At 40.6% G+C, this 15,598-nt stretch overlaps 1 protein-coding gene across 2 annotated transcripts in view; it reads left to right on the top strand.

Moving 5' to 3' along the window:
- Nucleotides 1–15,598, top strand: part of BMPR1B (bone morphogenetic protein receptor type 1B) — a 586,865-nt gene that overhangs the window by 1,121 nt on the left and 570,146 nt on the right. The gene's annotated exons all lie outside the window — the stretch shown is intronic.

Genomic DNA, 15,598 nt, shown 5'->3' with positions numbered 1-15,598 from the left:
CCGCATGCAGCCCAGTGAAGTATTTTGTGCGACCCCGGTCAAGGGCGATGCAGTGTTTTCCTATTCTGCCCCTGGGTGTTTACTGTCTTGCCGGCTCACTCCTCTGTCTTGCTGCAGCGTTTGTGCAGCCCCAGAAACATTTTTTGGGGCCAATGCGGCCCAGGGAAGCCAAAAGGTTGGACACCCCTGCTCTACATTCTTGAGTAATATGTTGTACCCTCAGTTTTTGCATTCTGTAATTCGCTGATTGTCAAGCCCTCTTTGATGTGAACCGCCTAGAAGTCATCTGACTATGGCGGTAAAGAAGAATAAAGTTATTATTATTACATTATTATACCATGTTCTACTTTATTAAGTAAACCCTGTTATGTCTTATGTATGTAATCTTGTAGTCCTTTCTGGGCTCTTTTGGGAGGACGGGCTAACCAACCAACATTATCTCTTTCAGCTGATAAGGGAAAGGCTGATCTAGAAGAGGCTGCACGTGCAGCTGCCTTGGGATGTAACAGAAAACTGTAGAAACATAACACTTCAGTGACAGATCTGTTAAGGCAGCAGTGGGGGTTCAATATTTTTCAAGTGGGGCTGTTTTAAAGAAAAAGCCTTCAATGTGAGAACCAGACTGTTTTTAAGACAAAGTAGCTAATGCTGGTGGTGGTGTGTCCTTTCCAGTGACAGGCTGATTCAAAGTGAGACATTCTACAACCAAAACAAAGTCTGTTCCACCATCACCTTACTGTTTTTCCTCAGACTGTTCTCACTACACACACGCTTCCCTCTATCTTGCTCAATACACAGATTTTCCTAACCTCATCCTGAGCAGTTTCAGATTCCACCATCCTGTGTCCACCCTGAATCCTTTCCAAGCATCTTTTTAATCTCCCCGCCACCCTACACACCACACGCAAACACTTTGATTATATTAATCTTTAATGGTAGTGTACTGTCCATGCTTTTTCAGAACAGTTGTCCTGTTCTGGCAATTCCTGTTTCTTGGTGAGTGTGGCTAGGCAGTGCCTGAGCTCTTGTTAAGAGGACTGCACAGGAATCCAGGCATCGATTACCTCAAACTTACTGAGTCACAATGTGCCAGAAAAAAAAACAAAAAACATTGCCGATCCAAAGGCAGTCTAATTGCCAGTCTGCAGAGAGAATGGGGATAGCCTATCCATTGGGAAAGAGAGTTAGGGAATAGAGAATGACACGGTGACAAAATTCATCACCGTTCCCGTCCCCACGGATAACCGCGGGAAATAATCCCATGTCATTTTCTAGTGTCTATTTCAACCTCGGTCCTTCTACACCAGCATTCTTCAAAGTAAAGCTTGTGGGTCAGTGGTTGTGGCCATTCATACTCTGATTCTTATGTGAGCCAAGGGTATTGAAGCCATTGTGACATCACTGATGTGATTGGCTCTTAGGCACTAGTGGAATGAGGCATTATGACATCACAATATCTGCTCTGGATACCAGAGACTGTCATTCTGTAGTGTCTATCTCAACTTCAATCCTTCTACACCAGCATTCTTCAAAGCAAAGCTTGCGGGTCAGTGCTTGTGGCCATTCATACTCTGATACTTCCCTCTTTCCTTAAAAAATGACATGAAGATGGTTTCCCGTGGTTATCCGCGGGGACGGGAACGGTGATGAATTTTGTCACCGTGTAATTCTCTATTAGGGAACTGTATGGTTGATTGGGATCATTGCTGTCCTACAGATGAATATGACTTTAAAGGGTTGATGTGGGGGTTTTTTTGCATGAAAAAGCAGAGAGTTTCATGATATATAAGAGAGACACTGTCTTGCAGGTAAAAGGGGAGAACATAAGAGTTGGACCTTTGGTCTGATCTCAGACAGTTGGGCGTCTGGCCCAGTATCCTGGTGCCAACAGTGGCCAATCCAAGACACATTTTTCTGGCAAAGTTACAAGAAGCAGCAAGATTTCATTCTATTGACCCCCTGGGGATAAGCAGCGACTTTCCCCAAGTCTACCTTAAAAACCAGTAGGGTTTTAAAGGTTTGGACAAAGTCCTGGAAGAAAAATGCATAAATTAACTGCTTTAACCACATCCTCCAGCAACAAGTTCCAGAGCTTAAATATGCCTTTTTTTTTTTTTTTTTTTTTTTTTTTTTTTTTTAACAGATTTCCAAATTTTTCATACCTTTTGGCTAAAATGTTTAGGAACTCTGACATTTAATCTGCACATGATTAGATTATATAAATTAAAATCCACCATGTAACTTTATTTTTTGTAGTGCAGTGGTTCCAGTCATGCTCATTTTCAGGCTTTGCTACGCTTGCTGATTCTAAACAGAGCCTCTATTCTTGCCATTTGAAACAGGGTGGGCAATGTTCTCAAACGGGATGTTTCTTGGGATCTTATGTAGTGATTGACCTAGTCTATAAACTACTTGGCAGTGTAAAATCGCTGCAAGGTTTGACATTTTAAGAATTTATTAACCTGTAGGATGCTGTGTTTATGAAGTGTGCATTAAAATGAAGTGCATGAATAAAAGGGTTGTAATTATGCCCACAACTTTTAAGAAGGCAAATTAAGGTTGATGTGAGGTGGCTTTTTTAATAAGCCAGCAGCTCATTTCCTTGTTGTCACCTGTTACATGTTGATTATAATCTCATTTACGTGTGTGTCAAAAAGCAGGCAATACATTTATAATGATAGTCTGATTTTAAAAGCACATTTCACTCTCTTGCCAGTTACCTAAGACAAAACTTTTAGCCTTATGAAACTAAGTTAGTTTCCACTGTTCAGAACCAGAAGCAGTCTCTGTGCCTTGTGCGGCAGGAAACCCTTAATGAGAATGTCTTAGGTTTTATTTGTTGCAAGTGCTCTAATATTTAAAACCCAATTAATAAAATTTAAGATTTCTATTCTGCCTTTCCAGAGCAGATCGCAACTAAGATGCTTATTTCTTAAGCTCTTTGTGCATTTTAGATGTTCATAATCAAGTATTTTGAGGTATGTACTGTATAGATGTCTAAATCCCATTTTACAATGTTAGGAACCACATGTTTAAAATCCAGTGTTTGTATGGAAAGGGTGTGGTCAAAAAATAAACATGCATTCCTTATTTCAGAAGGAGAGTTCATGTTTATGTGCAAAAAAATAGATAGAATCTACATCAACTCCCCAAGGTATCTAAGTTTCAGAGAAACGCTTGTTTCGTGTGGCATTTCACTGCAGTGGTATAGCCACAGGGGGACTGGGGGGGCCTGCCCAGGCCCCCTCTAACTCTAAGGCAGCCAATACATGACTAGCGAGGGTGCTCAAGCCCTGCCAGCTGAAGTTTCACTGCCAGAGCCCAGCCACACTACCTGAGCAGCAGAAAGTTGACGGGATGCTCTGGTGGCTGATGTGGCACTTCTGCACATGCTCAGTTCATATATGAACCGAGCATGTGCGGAAGTGTTGTACATCAAAGGCTAGAGCAGCCTGATGACTTTCTGCCGCACAGGCAGTGTGATCTGCTCAGCATCTTTTGCTGTTCTGGATCTTACAGATTTTGCGGAATGATTGCCTGTTGGCTTTTTGGGGCCCACTGAGCAAGTAATCCAGTCATTAGGTCATTGATTGGTTTATCATTGCCTTAATTTTGTCTCTCTTATCACTGATGTCCTTCAGATAGAACCGTTGTCTAATGAAATCCCTGATGGTTGTTCATTGATCACACCAAATGATGTAAATGAGTCCAAACTTGAAGTTTTGTTTGAGTTTTTTTAAAGACATTTTCAATATTAGATTATTACTATGATGCTATGTCAGGGGTGGGCAAGCATTTTGACTCGTGGGTCACAATGGGTTCTTAAATTTGACAGAGGGGCCGGACCAAGAGCAGATGGATGGAGTGTTTATGTGAACTAATATAAATTAAATGGAAACGTCATAACATAAAAGGTTTTGTTTTTCAAAAGGTAGCAAAGCATGAAAACGTAAGGCTTATTGTACAAAATGAATGTACATGATCATTTCTCCCTTCCTCTCCTTCACCCCAATTCTTCCTTTCTTTTCTCTCTCCCACATGCGCAGCATCTTTCCTCCCTTCTCACCCATCCCCTTGTGCCGTCCCTCTGAAGCATCTTTCTATCCATCCCTCCCATCCCTCTGTGCAGCAGAACCCATGCCCAACTTCTAGCCTTCCCTCCCTCGTGCAGCAGAATCCTGGCCCAGCTTCCCTCCCTCCCATCCCTTGTATAGCAGAACCCTTGAGCACCTGCCCCTGCTGCGCAACCGACCGCAAACTCTACATATCTCCCTCCAGAGCAGTGTCGGGCCGGCAGCACTCTAAACAGGCTGCTTCGCAGCCTTCTCTTGTCAGGGCCTTCTGTGTGCCACGTTACTGATGACATCATCAGTGATGCGGCAGAGGGAATTCCTCGACGAGAGAAAGCCACGAAGCAGCTTGTTTAGCGTGCAGCCGGCCCGATGCTGCTCTGGAGGGAGGTATGTAGGGCTCGTTGTCGGTGGGGTTCGGATGGTCGGCGGATTAAAAAACTAAATGGGCTGGATATGGCCCGTGGGCTATAGTTTGCCCATGTCTGTGCTTTGTTGAAAACCTGTGAATGAGAAAGTGAAACAATGTTAGTGTCAATATGGGTACATAAGATAAATAAATAATTGGGGCACAAAAAGCATTAATATGCAATGCAAACATATACAGACCACTATCAGAGCAGTTAAACATATTTCAGTAATTTTGTGTATTTTTGCATAATTTCCTAGAAATTCCAGGTAGGTAAATAACATTGCACAAAAAGTAAAGCTAGTTGTTGACTTTCCACATTGAGGGCTCCTTTTACTAAGCTGCTTTAGGGCATTAACACGTGGAATAGCGTGCGTTAGATGCAACGCCAGTATTGAACTGGCGTTAGTTCTAGCCGCGTAGGGCGGGGTTAGCGTGTGCTAAAAATGCTAGCGCATCTTAGTAAAAGGAGCCCTAAATTGTATTATTTTTGCACTAGTGCTTTTTAAAAATGACATTTCAAAAATTGGCACACCCCACAACTTTAATCTCCCAATATTTATTGCCCCTCCCCCACCTTCAAAAGTAATACTAGCCTGGGATAATAGACTCTGTAACAGTCTATCCACAACCATGTCAAAGGTTTTGCTAGAATTCGGATAAGAGGATCTGGAGAGTTAATATTAAGAAATATAATGAGGAGATTAGAATTGCAAGAAAAAATTATTATGGTATTAAGATAGCTAAATCAAACAATCAAAGCAGAACTCTTTAATAATGTTTGGCGTTCATTATCTTCAGTAAAAACAAAACCGAAGCAAAATTGTATTCCAACTGCTGAGGAGCTAGCTAAATTTTTTAACAGCAAAATCACTCTTATTAGAGATACTTTTCCAGCTATCAATCCTGATGACTTCTCCTTTGACTCTAATGGGTTCATATTAACCCCTGTGGATCGCTTTTGGAATGTATTCGATCCTGTCTTGGAACTTCAAGTTCTAAACTTGTGTGATAAATTGAAGAAGTGCAGCTGCACTCTGGACCCTTTTCCTTCCTACCTCTAAGGCAAGATACCTTCACAGGCTATTTCCTGGCTGACTTCATTATTAAATCACTTTCTTCGTAATGATCATTTTTCAATTAAAATGGGTAACATTATCCTAATGCACCTGTTGAAAGGTGCTGATCTAGACCCTTTGGTTTCTTCTCATTATCGCCCAATTGCGAATATACCTTTAATGATAAAAATGATGGAATCAATTATCTCTAGCCAACTTTCCAACTATTTAGAGAAATTTTCTATCCTATTGCCATTTCAACATGGGTTTAGACCAAACTTCAGCACAGAAACTCTTTTAATTTCATTAATTGCAAAGATTCAAAATTTACAGACAAAAAAGCTTGGGATGAACACAGATGATCTAGAATCAGAAAATAATAGTAAATAATAATAATAGTTTATTTTTATATACCACCATACCTGGAGGTTCTAGGCGGTTCACAGCAATCAAGCGTAATACATACAATACAAATCATCTAAATATTGAAGAACTAAGGCAAGTACTAGGCAGACTTGCACGGTCTATGTCTGTATATGGCCTTTTGGGGAAGGCTGGGGAGGGCTTCAGTGGCTGGGAAGGTGTAGATGGACTGGAATAAGCTTTGATGGAGACATCAGTAGTTGGAACCTAAGAACAGTACCGAGCAGAGCTTTAGATTCTTGCCCAGAAATAGCTAAGAAGAAGAAGAACCCCCCTCCCCCCAACAAATATTTAGATTGAATCAGGTTGGGCAGACTAGATGGACCATTTGGGACTTTATCTACCGTCATCTACTATGTTACTATGTGTTACAGTTGCATAACAAATATGCAGTGTTGTTACAATTTGACCTGTAGTCCACCATGATATTTTGATTCGTATGTTGGCTGATATAGGTCTAAATCAGTGATCTCAAACTCAAACCCTTTGCAGGGCTACATTTTGGATTTGTAGTTACTTGAGGGCCTCAGAAAAAAATAGTTAATGTCTTATTAAAGAAATGATAATTTTGCATGAAGTAAAACTCTTTATAGTTTATAAATCTTTCCTTTTAGCTAAATCTTAATAATAATATTGTAATTTATAGCTAAAGAGACATATGATTAAGAAACTGTTTTATTTTACTTTTGTGATTATGATAAACATACCGAGGGCCTCAAAATAGTATCTGGCGGGCCACATGTGGTCCACGGGCTGCGAGTTTGAGACTACTAGTCTAAATCATGTGGTTTTGGACTGGTTTAGCAAATTTCTTTCACAACGTTCCTATGAGGTATGTTTAGAGGGTGAGGTTTCAACTTCATGGACACCCAAATGTGGGGTACCACAGGGCTACACTTTGTCACCAATTTTGTTTAACATCTACATGAGCTCATTGAAAAATTATTGCCTCTCATCTGTTGAGACTATATTTACTTATGCGGATGATATTTTCATCCTATTAAAAGTTGGTCACGATCTTAGCGATTTGGTTATAGGCATAGACAATTGTATTTCTTCAGAGGTGGGAAAACTCCATCCAAATGAAATTGAATGCTTCAAAAACCAAACTGCTTTGGATTGGGGCCAGACTAGAAATCCTCCCCGCTAATGTCGTATTGAAGTCGTGTGTCTTATTAAAACTTGATTTCACCTCTTGAGTTTTGGGTATTATTCGGGATTCCTCTCTTACTTTTAATGACCAGATAAACTCTTTGGCAAATAAATGTTTCTTTAGTGTTCTCCACCGAAATGGGACACATTGCCTTATCCCCTCTTCTGAAAAAACCCGATCTTGACTCTTCCTCACCATCGAACTATCGCCCCATAGCAAACATCCCTCTTTTAACAAAACTTCTAGAGACCATAGTCGCCACTCATCTCTCCTCTTACCTAGAGAGATTCTCCATTCTCCAACACTACCAATACGGATTTAGGCCCAATTTCAGCACCAAGTCTCTCCTAGTTTCCCTAATCTCAAAGGTGCAACAACTACACGCCCAAAACAAATTTGCTGTTCTACTACAGTTTGATCTCTCCGCGGCTTTCGACGTCGTGCATCACAACATACTAATCTACCAACTTTCCGAGATTGGAATAGACTCTTCTGTCCTAAAGTGGTTCTCAAACTTCCTTCGCGATCGTTCCTACATTGTCAACACAAACGGCTCCAAATCCGCTTCGTGGACACCATCCTGTGGTGTTCTACAGGGCTCTCCCCTATCCCCTATTCTCTTCAACATGTATATGACCTCCCTGAAGCTCCTTAAACTATCCCCCCTTGAAACAATTTACACATATGCAGACGATATCCTCATCCTCCTCGAAACAGATCCAAACCTTACAAACCTCCAAGAGAACATCACATCATGCATAATGAGACTTCACGCCTGGTCCCTCTCAGTACAGATGAAATTAAATGAATCAAAAACAAAATTACTCTGGCTCGGCCCAAAATTAGCTCACCTGCCCGCCCTCTTCACCCTATCCACAGGCCCTGCTCTACACCTTGAGTTCTCAAGCAAGGTCCTCGGCATCACTATCGACTCCTCCCTTTCACTCAACGATCACCTGAATTCCCTGGCAAAATCCTGTTTTTTCAGCCTCCACTTGCTGAGGAAAGTTAGATCCTATTTTCACCAAAAGCATTTCACCGTCCTTGTACAATCCATCATCCTATCCAAACTCGATTATTGTAATGCCATCTACTTAGGCCTAACGAAAAAAAGTCTTCGCAGACTCCAGCTTATCCAGAACACTGCGGCCAAGCTGATTTTTGCTAAACGCAAATATGACCACGTCTCCCCTCTACTTACCAATCTTCACTGGCTCCCAGTACTTTCCAGAATTCATTTCAAATGCTCCTGCCTGGCTTTCAAGATCATTCACGGCATCCTTCCGCCCCTAATCCCTCTATCCTTCATCGCCCCGACACCAACTACCACCAGATCAGCCCACAGACATAAACTATCCTTCCCCTCTCTACACGGCATCCCCCACGCAGGTAAACTGGGTAGATCCCTCCTCTCCAAAATCACGGGCCTCTGGAACAATCTCACTGTCCCGCTGCGGAACCTGGGCTCCCTCCAACTATTCCGAAAACAACTGAAAACCTGGCTTTTCTCTAGCATATAATAATCTCTTCTCCTGATTACATCCCCTCTTTTTTGCTTTGTAAACTCTTTCTCTTCTCTCTTCCCATATTTTTTAAACTTTGTAAACCGTGTTGAGCTCCACTTCCATGGAGAAGATGCGGTATATAAACCTAAGGCTTAGTTTAGTTTAGTTTAGTTTGCATATGCTGAGGAAAGTCAGGTCATTATTTTATCATGAACACTTCTCATTATTGGTACAGTCCACTGTGCTTGCTCAGTTGGACTATTGTAACTCTATTTATTTGGGTATTTAACAGGGTAATCTAGACCGACTTCAGTTAATATCCTAAGACCTCTTATGCCCGATTTCTTTTTCCCTAGATCTCTTATGTCTTCTTCTGTATCCTGCTCACCTACACATATTGTACCTATATATTGTACCTGTATCCTGCTTACCTATATAAATTATATCTATATTCACTGATTGTACCTACTCGCTGATTGTCCAGCCCTTCTTAAATGTAAACCGCCTCGTACTACTACGGCTTTGGTGGTATATAAGAATAAAATAAATTATTATTATTATTAATACAGAATACAGCAGCTAGACTTTCTTTGGAAAGAGAAAGTACGACCATGTATCCCCATTACTGAGAAAGCTTCATTGGCTCCCAGTCCGTCATAGGATACAGTTCAAGTGTACGTGTGTTGTTTTTAAATTCCTCTATGGAATATTTGATTCTTCAATCCCTCCATGTTGGAATGCTATTAGATCTTGTCATTCAAGGATTACAGCATTCTATAAATTATCATTTCCATCCTCTAGAGGACTTAAATATGCTGGGAAGCTTAGTAAATCTATAGCATTTATATTGGTGGAGATTTGGAACAAACTCCCAGACTCTTTAAGATTGTTAGGCCAGCTATAGCAATTTCGGAAAGATTTAAAAACTTGGCTGTTTACACAATAGTTTTCAAGATTATCAACTGACAAACTGTAATAAAGTATATTTTATCTTTTTTAAATTTCTATCTTATGCTTAATAGCACCGATTCATCCCAATAGCACCTTTCTTCATATGATCTATTAATATGTCATTTCTATCTTTAATGAATTGTAAACCGAGTCGAGTTCCTTCGGGAAATGATCTGGTATATAAACTGAAGATTTGCTTAGATTGGACGCCCATATCCAACTACTTGGTCACCCAGTCAAAGAAATTAATCGGATTTGTCTGCCAAGATCTGCCTCTAGTAAAATCATACTGCCTCAGATTTGATTCTAAAAATGTCACAGTTCTCCGCTTTAGAAGTGTTTCCATTAGTTTTACTTACCACGGAAATCAGTCTAACAGGCCTGTAATTCCTAACTACCTCCTTGTGCATAGGAACCACATTTGCCCTTCTCCAGTCTTCTAGGACCACTCCATTCTCTAAAGAAGCAGTGAGAGGATCAGACAATAGAGCAGCCAGAACTTCTGAGTTCCTTGAATACCCTCGGATGTATCCCATCAGGCCCCATTGCACTATTTTTAGTTTAGCTAGCTCCTCCCATTAACTGGTTCTAAATGAAATTGGTTCCAATTAGCACCAGTTAATTCCACTTAAGGGCTATTATTGGTGGGTGCATAACTAGCACTCAACTATAACTTGGGTGCAAATTTGGGTGCACAAGTTGGAAAGCTGAGACGCGCAGCTTGATAGAATCCAGAAACTAATGTGCAACCAATGGTGTGGATTGTATCTCAGTTCTCAGATGGCTCAAAGAAATGGCTCTCTTTGTTCTGAGCAACCAAAGAGGCAAGAGATCCAAGTTTTGGCAACAGCATCGCCTTGCTCAGATCATTCACTCAGAGAATAGTTAAGCTGTGGAATGTGTTGCCAGAGGATGTGGTAAGAGCGGATAGCGTAGCTGGTTTTAAAAAAAGTTTGATCAAGTTCCTGGAGGAAAAGTCCATAGTCTTGTTATTGCGAGAGACATGGGGGAAGCCACTGCTTGCCCTGTATTGGTAGTATGGAATATTGATACACCTTGGGTTTTGGCCAGGTACTAGTGATCTGGATTGGGCTACTGGGCTTGATGGACCATTGGTCTGATCCAGTAAGGCTATTCATATGTTCTTTTACTGCCTCGAAAACCATTCCGGCATTAGCTTATTTGTTGTCCCCTGAGGAAGGTGACGGTGTTGCCGAAACTTGTATCCTAGTTGGGACTTTCCTGCGATTCTAAACTTGAGACCTTACATGATCATAATGGTCAAGGAAAACGGCCAAGGAGAGAGAGAGAGAAACCCCCCCCCTATCTATTCTAGCACCCGTTAATGTAACGGGCTTAAAGACTAGTAAACTATAAATCACATTAAAAATAAAGGGGTCCTTTTACTAAGGCACGCTAGCCGGTTTAGCGCGTGCTAAATGCTAATACATCCATAGAATAGAATGGACTCGCGCTAAATTGGCTATCACACCTTAGTAAAAGAGGGGGAAAGTATGAATTGTTCCTGTTTCACAACATATAAGCTTCAACACTGTTTTGTGGCATATAGCACAGGCACCATCTCTATATTCCATCCATGTACTGTAAACCAAAAGACAAACACAAAATCTTATAAACCGCAAGATAATTCACTATTTTCCCTTTTAGCAGGTAACTCAAAATCACTTTAGGGGGATATCCAAGAGCGATCTTCAGTTGACAGAGCATACCACACATTTCTCCCACAGCTTTTATGACCATATGTCACATTCATCATTTTAATAGGTTTAGGTGATAAAAATGTCAATATATTTACCTTTGGGGAAAGCTATACTTGGAAAATCATGGCTAGATAGAAGTGGCTAAAATTTTTTAACAATAAATGAGTTGTGAGAAATCCATTGCTGTATTCAAGCTAACAGTGCATATCACTTCCACTTGGTAACACACACATTTTCATATTTGACATGCTAATCCAATAGGATTGGCCTTACTGGGTAACATTTGGGCCATTCCCATAAGAATATTTTATGGTTTACAGTTACACTATCAAGTTCTTCAATGGGCCAGTACATACCAAAACCCAACTCTGAATTACATTATTTCATGTCCTTTCCAAACCTGTTCAAAACTTGGCCATGAAGTCATTGCAATCGACCATTTGTGCTGCTCTGGATTGCGGTGCAGTATGCACATTAAAAATAATAAAACCATAAACTCCTTACGGTATTCTTCATGGATTGTTTCCTTTCTTAAATAAACTGCTAAGTTATCTTTTCCAGAATTGTTTAAAGATGCCAGTCAGTAGCTGAATTTTAGAATGCCACTGGAGAATTACATAATGTTTTTTTCTGAAAGTCAAAATAGCTTGAATTTTTCCCATTGCCAAGACTGTACTTGTATAGCTGATCACAATCTTCTGTCCCATTTTTTTGTCTTTGAATATTTTATTTAATTATAAAATTTATGTTTAACCACATTTCCAGGTAACTCACAGCAGTATATGAATCTCTGGCATATTATAGTTAATGAGATGAGAAAACAGTGGGACAGGATAATGGACTCTCCACCAAATCAAAGTCAACAAATTGCTATGAAACAGTTTATTAATGTTCAAGTTGAATAAAACACCCAAAACAATATTGTGTTTCGGCGTGAAAGACATGCCTGCATCAGTGGTACGACAAAGAGTCAAAACATCAGAGCGCACTCGAGGAATGCATAAGCAGTTTCTCAGTGGTTCTTAAACCAATTCTGTGGAACTCCCACCCAGTCGAGTTTTCAAGATATCCCTAATAAATATACATGAGATAGATTTACATGTAACAGAGGTGCATGTGCCTACTGGCTGGGGGGTCCCCCAGGACAGGTTTAGTGCAAAAGGCATATGAATTTAACCAGTGGAGGTTATTCACCTTTAATCATAAGTTGTGTAGAAGGCATCATCTACTTTTTCTGCACTTGAGTTGAAGGGGTTTTTCTGCTCTGCTCTGTTTATGTTCTGAATTTTTGATTTATTCAGAGGCTTGTTTGGTGCTACAGAGGTCCCCAGGTTGCCTGGGGCAGCTCTGCCTGGTTGAAGACACAGACTATCAATGTCAGAGGTCTGTGACTGAGAGGTCAACCCTTTTATAGGGAACCTATATAGCCCTACCCGCACTAATACTGTATTAGTCCTTGTAGCGTAGCGTGCTCAATACCGAAGCTGGAGTGCAGGCTGTTTAGCATCCATGAGGACTTTATTGGTTGCTGACTGCGTTACTCCCTCCCCGAGGATATGTGTGGAGCTGTGGGGGTCTAGGGTGTCAGACTTTAGGTCAGTCTCATTGGCGGCCCTAAGAACTAAGCATCTAAAACTTTTTTGTTATGCTTGTTTGAATCAGGTATTTTATATATTAAATGAACCTTCAATAGCTGCACTTTTTAACATACTTCACAATACCTAAATACACATACTTTGGTGTAGTCGTCTACCAATGGCATTCCAAACACTCAAGTACTCAATGTCTTCTTGAGATAGTTGAGATAAAGCCTGCAGTGCTGTTCAACTCCTTGCAGCAAAGTCCCATGCTGCACTGGGACTGAAAGTCAGTTATCAGTTTTTAACACCTCTCTCGGCTGTGACGTTAATCACCTTCACTGTGTTGACAAACTGTTCAGCTGTATGGAAGTTTGAATATTCAGACCACTTGTCCACTGGCTTTACTAACCATTCATACCAAGAGCAGGAAACAGGAAATATGATTCAGGTGCAACCAAGTTTCCCAGTGATGTGCTTTGGTTTACTTGCTTGAAAACCGGCTTGCCCCAATGAAACTGTTTAGGCGCTGTTGTGTTTAACAGTTTTATATTATAACATTTTATTGAAGGAATCAAATAAGTATACAATAATATAATACATTAAGATATTCATTAGAATTATATTCACAATACAATTTTCCTACATATTTCTATCATTCCTCCAAAATAAATATCCATATTACCTATTTCATACCTCTATACATTCCCCATATTCCTCCCCCCTTCCCCCTCCCCCTTTCCCCTTCCCTACCCCCATTGTTTTTATTTCAATTATAACATTGTAATTAATGAATTAAGCAAATATACAATTCAAGTATTTCCATACATATTACTATCATCCCTCCCATTCCCCCCCCTCCCCCAGAATGAAAGGTAACACAAATTACCAAGAGTTTAAATGCAATGAATGTTTCCAAATCTTCAATATAAAACATTAAGAATCATACTTCGTGCTCTAGGGGAAAGATATTGAATATATGGGTCCCAAATTTTCAAAAAGAGACGAGTTCGTCTAGGAAATGTACGAACCTTCCAAACCTCAAATAAAATTAAATGATGGAATTGGTTCCTCCAATGCCAAAAACTAGGAGGATATTTCTGTAACCAATATCAGCAAATTGAAACTTAATAATAGGACTACTGTACCATGAATCAATGAAACCATCCCATAAAATGGCAGCAATGTGCTCTTATTCCATTGTGTTGCCATCTTCTGCAGACGCTTATCATTCGCTAATGGGAAAGATAAGCCAATGTTTATCCAGCTGTCATTTTCTATAACTAATTTTTGGCTTCAGCAGTTCCTAGTTAGCCAGATTCAAAACTAAACAGTGTTGCATATCTTCTTCCCTTAGGGATCTTTCCAGACATCCCAAATTTTCCAGAATCCATCATAAAATTCTGTCAGCATTCCTGTATTTAATCACTGATGACATTACCTCCGAATTCCTTATTCTTATTCATCCTCAGACTCTCCCCCACCCACAAATTTGGAATAGTCCTTTTTTTTCATTTTCAGTTATTAATTGAAGACTGATTTTGTATTTGCAGAGTTTGCCTTGTCAGTAATGCTGTTTTAGGCCCCTGTTGTCCTGACTTAATATTGTTGAGATTCATCAAAGGCTTAAAGACAGAGAATCGACCTAATTTGATTTATCCCTACTTTTATATACTACTTCTCACAGCAAATTGGTAAAGTGGTTTACAATACATCAGCCATGACATATATTAAAATAAATTCCATAATCAATAGAGATGGGAAGCAGAGAAAAGATGGTGGCACACTTGTTAACAAGTGCTCTGGTGTTTTTAGAAACCCTCTAGAATTTTGTTTCACATTTATTTAATATGACTCTGAAAAAGAGGGGGAAGCTTCAACTCGCCCCCTTACTAAGTTGGTATCTCATTTGTCTAGGCCAGGAGTCCTCAGGCTTTTTAAACAGGGGACCAGTTCACAGTCCCTCAGACTGTTGGGGGCCAGACTATAGTTTGAAAAAAAAAAAAACCATGAACGAATTCCCATGCACACAGCACATCTTTTTTGAAGTGCAAGAAAACCCCCATGAAAGAATAATACAATATTTAAAATGAAGAACAATTTTAACCCACATAAACTTACCAGTATTTTAATGGGAAGTGTGGGCCTGCTTTTGGCTGATGAGAGAGTCAATGTCTGGTTCCATGTTTGTCACTAGTAGCAGCCAGGTCAGCAATGCCGTCAGTCAGGTCCTGAGCTCAGGCCAGGCCAGCAGGCCAAAATTGGTCAGTTGCCCATACCCTGGGTCTGACCAGAGCCCAACAGCACCAGGTGAAGAGAGAAGCTATTGGAGCACCAGCCATGAGGCTTGAAATATACTGAGAAAAGCTATTGGAGCGCCAGAATGAGGTTTGGGATTCACAAAAAGAGCCAAATCAACATACTGAAGTTTGGAATGTTCAGTGAAGTACTACCAAGTCCCTGCAATAAAGTAGCCTAAATATCCAGCAACTCACTAATGCCAAAAGTTTCCCATCAGCCGTACTGAACTTCCAAGAAACTCTCCCAGCAGCAGCAGGGCTGTGCACACCAGCCCACGCACTCAGCAGATGGGTCGCGCTGCAAGGACTGTGTGTCTGGCTGTCCATTTCATGTGAGGGGGTTACTGGCGGCGCGCAGTGAGGAGTGGTGAGAATTGCATAGTGCTGTAAGCAGTGGTGTACCTAGCATATGTGACACCCGGGGCCCATCT

This window comes from Geotrypetes seraphini, chromosome 1 (assembly GCF_902459505.1).
Source record: "Geotrypetes seraphini chromosome 1, aGeoSer1.1, whole genome shotgun sequence".
In the NCBI taxonomy this organism is placed as follows: Eukaryota; Metazoa; Chordata; class Amphibia; order Gymnophiona; family Dermophiidae; genus Geotrypetes; species Geotrypetes seraphini.
Note: the sequence above shows the minus strand (reverse complement) of the source record. Positions and strands in the feature narration are given on the sequence as shown.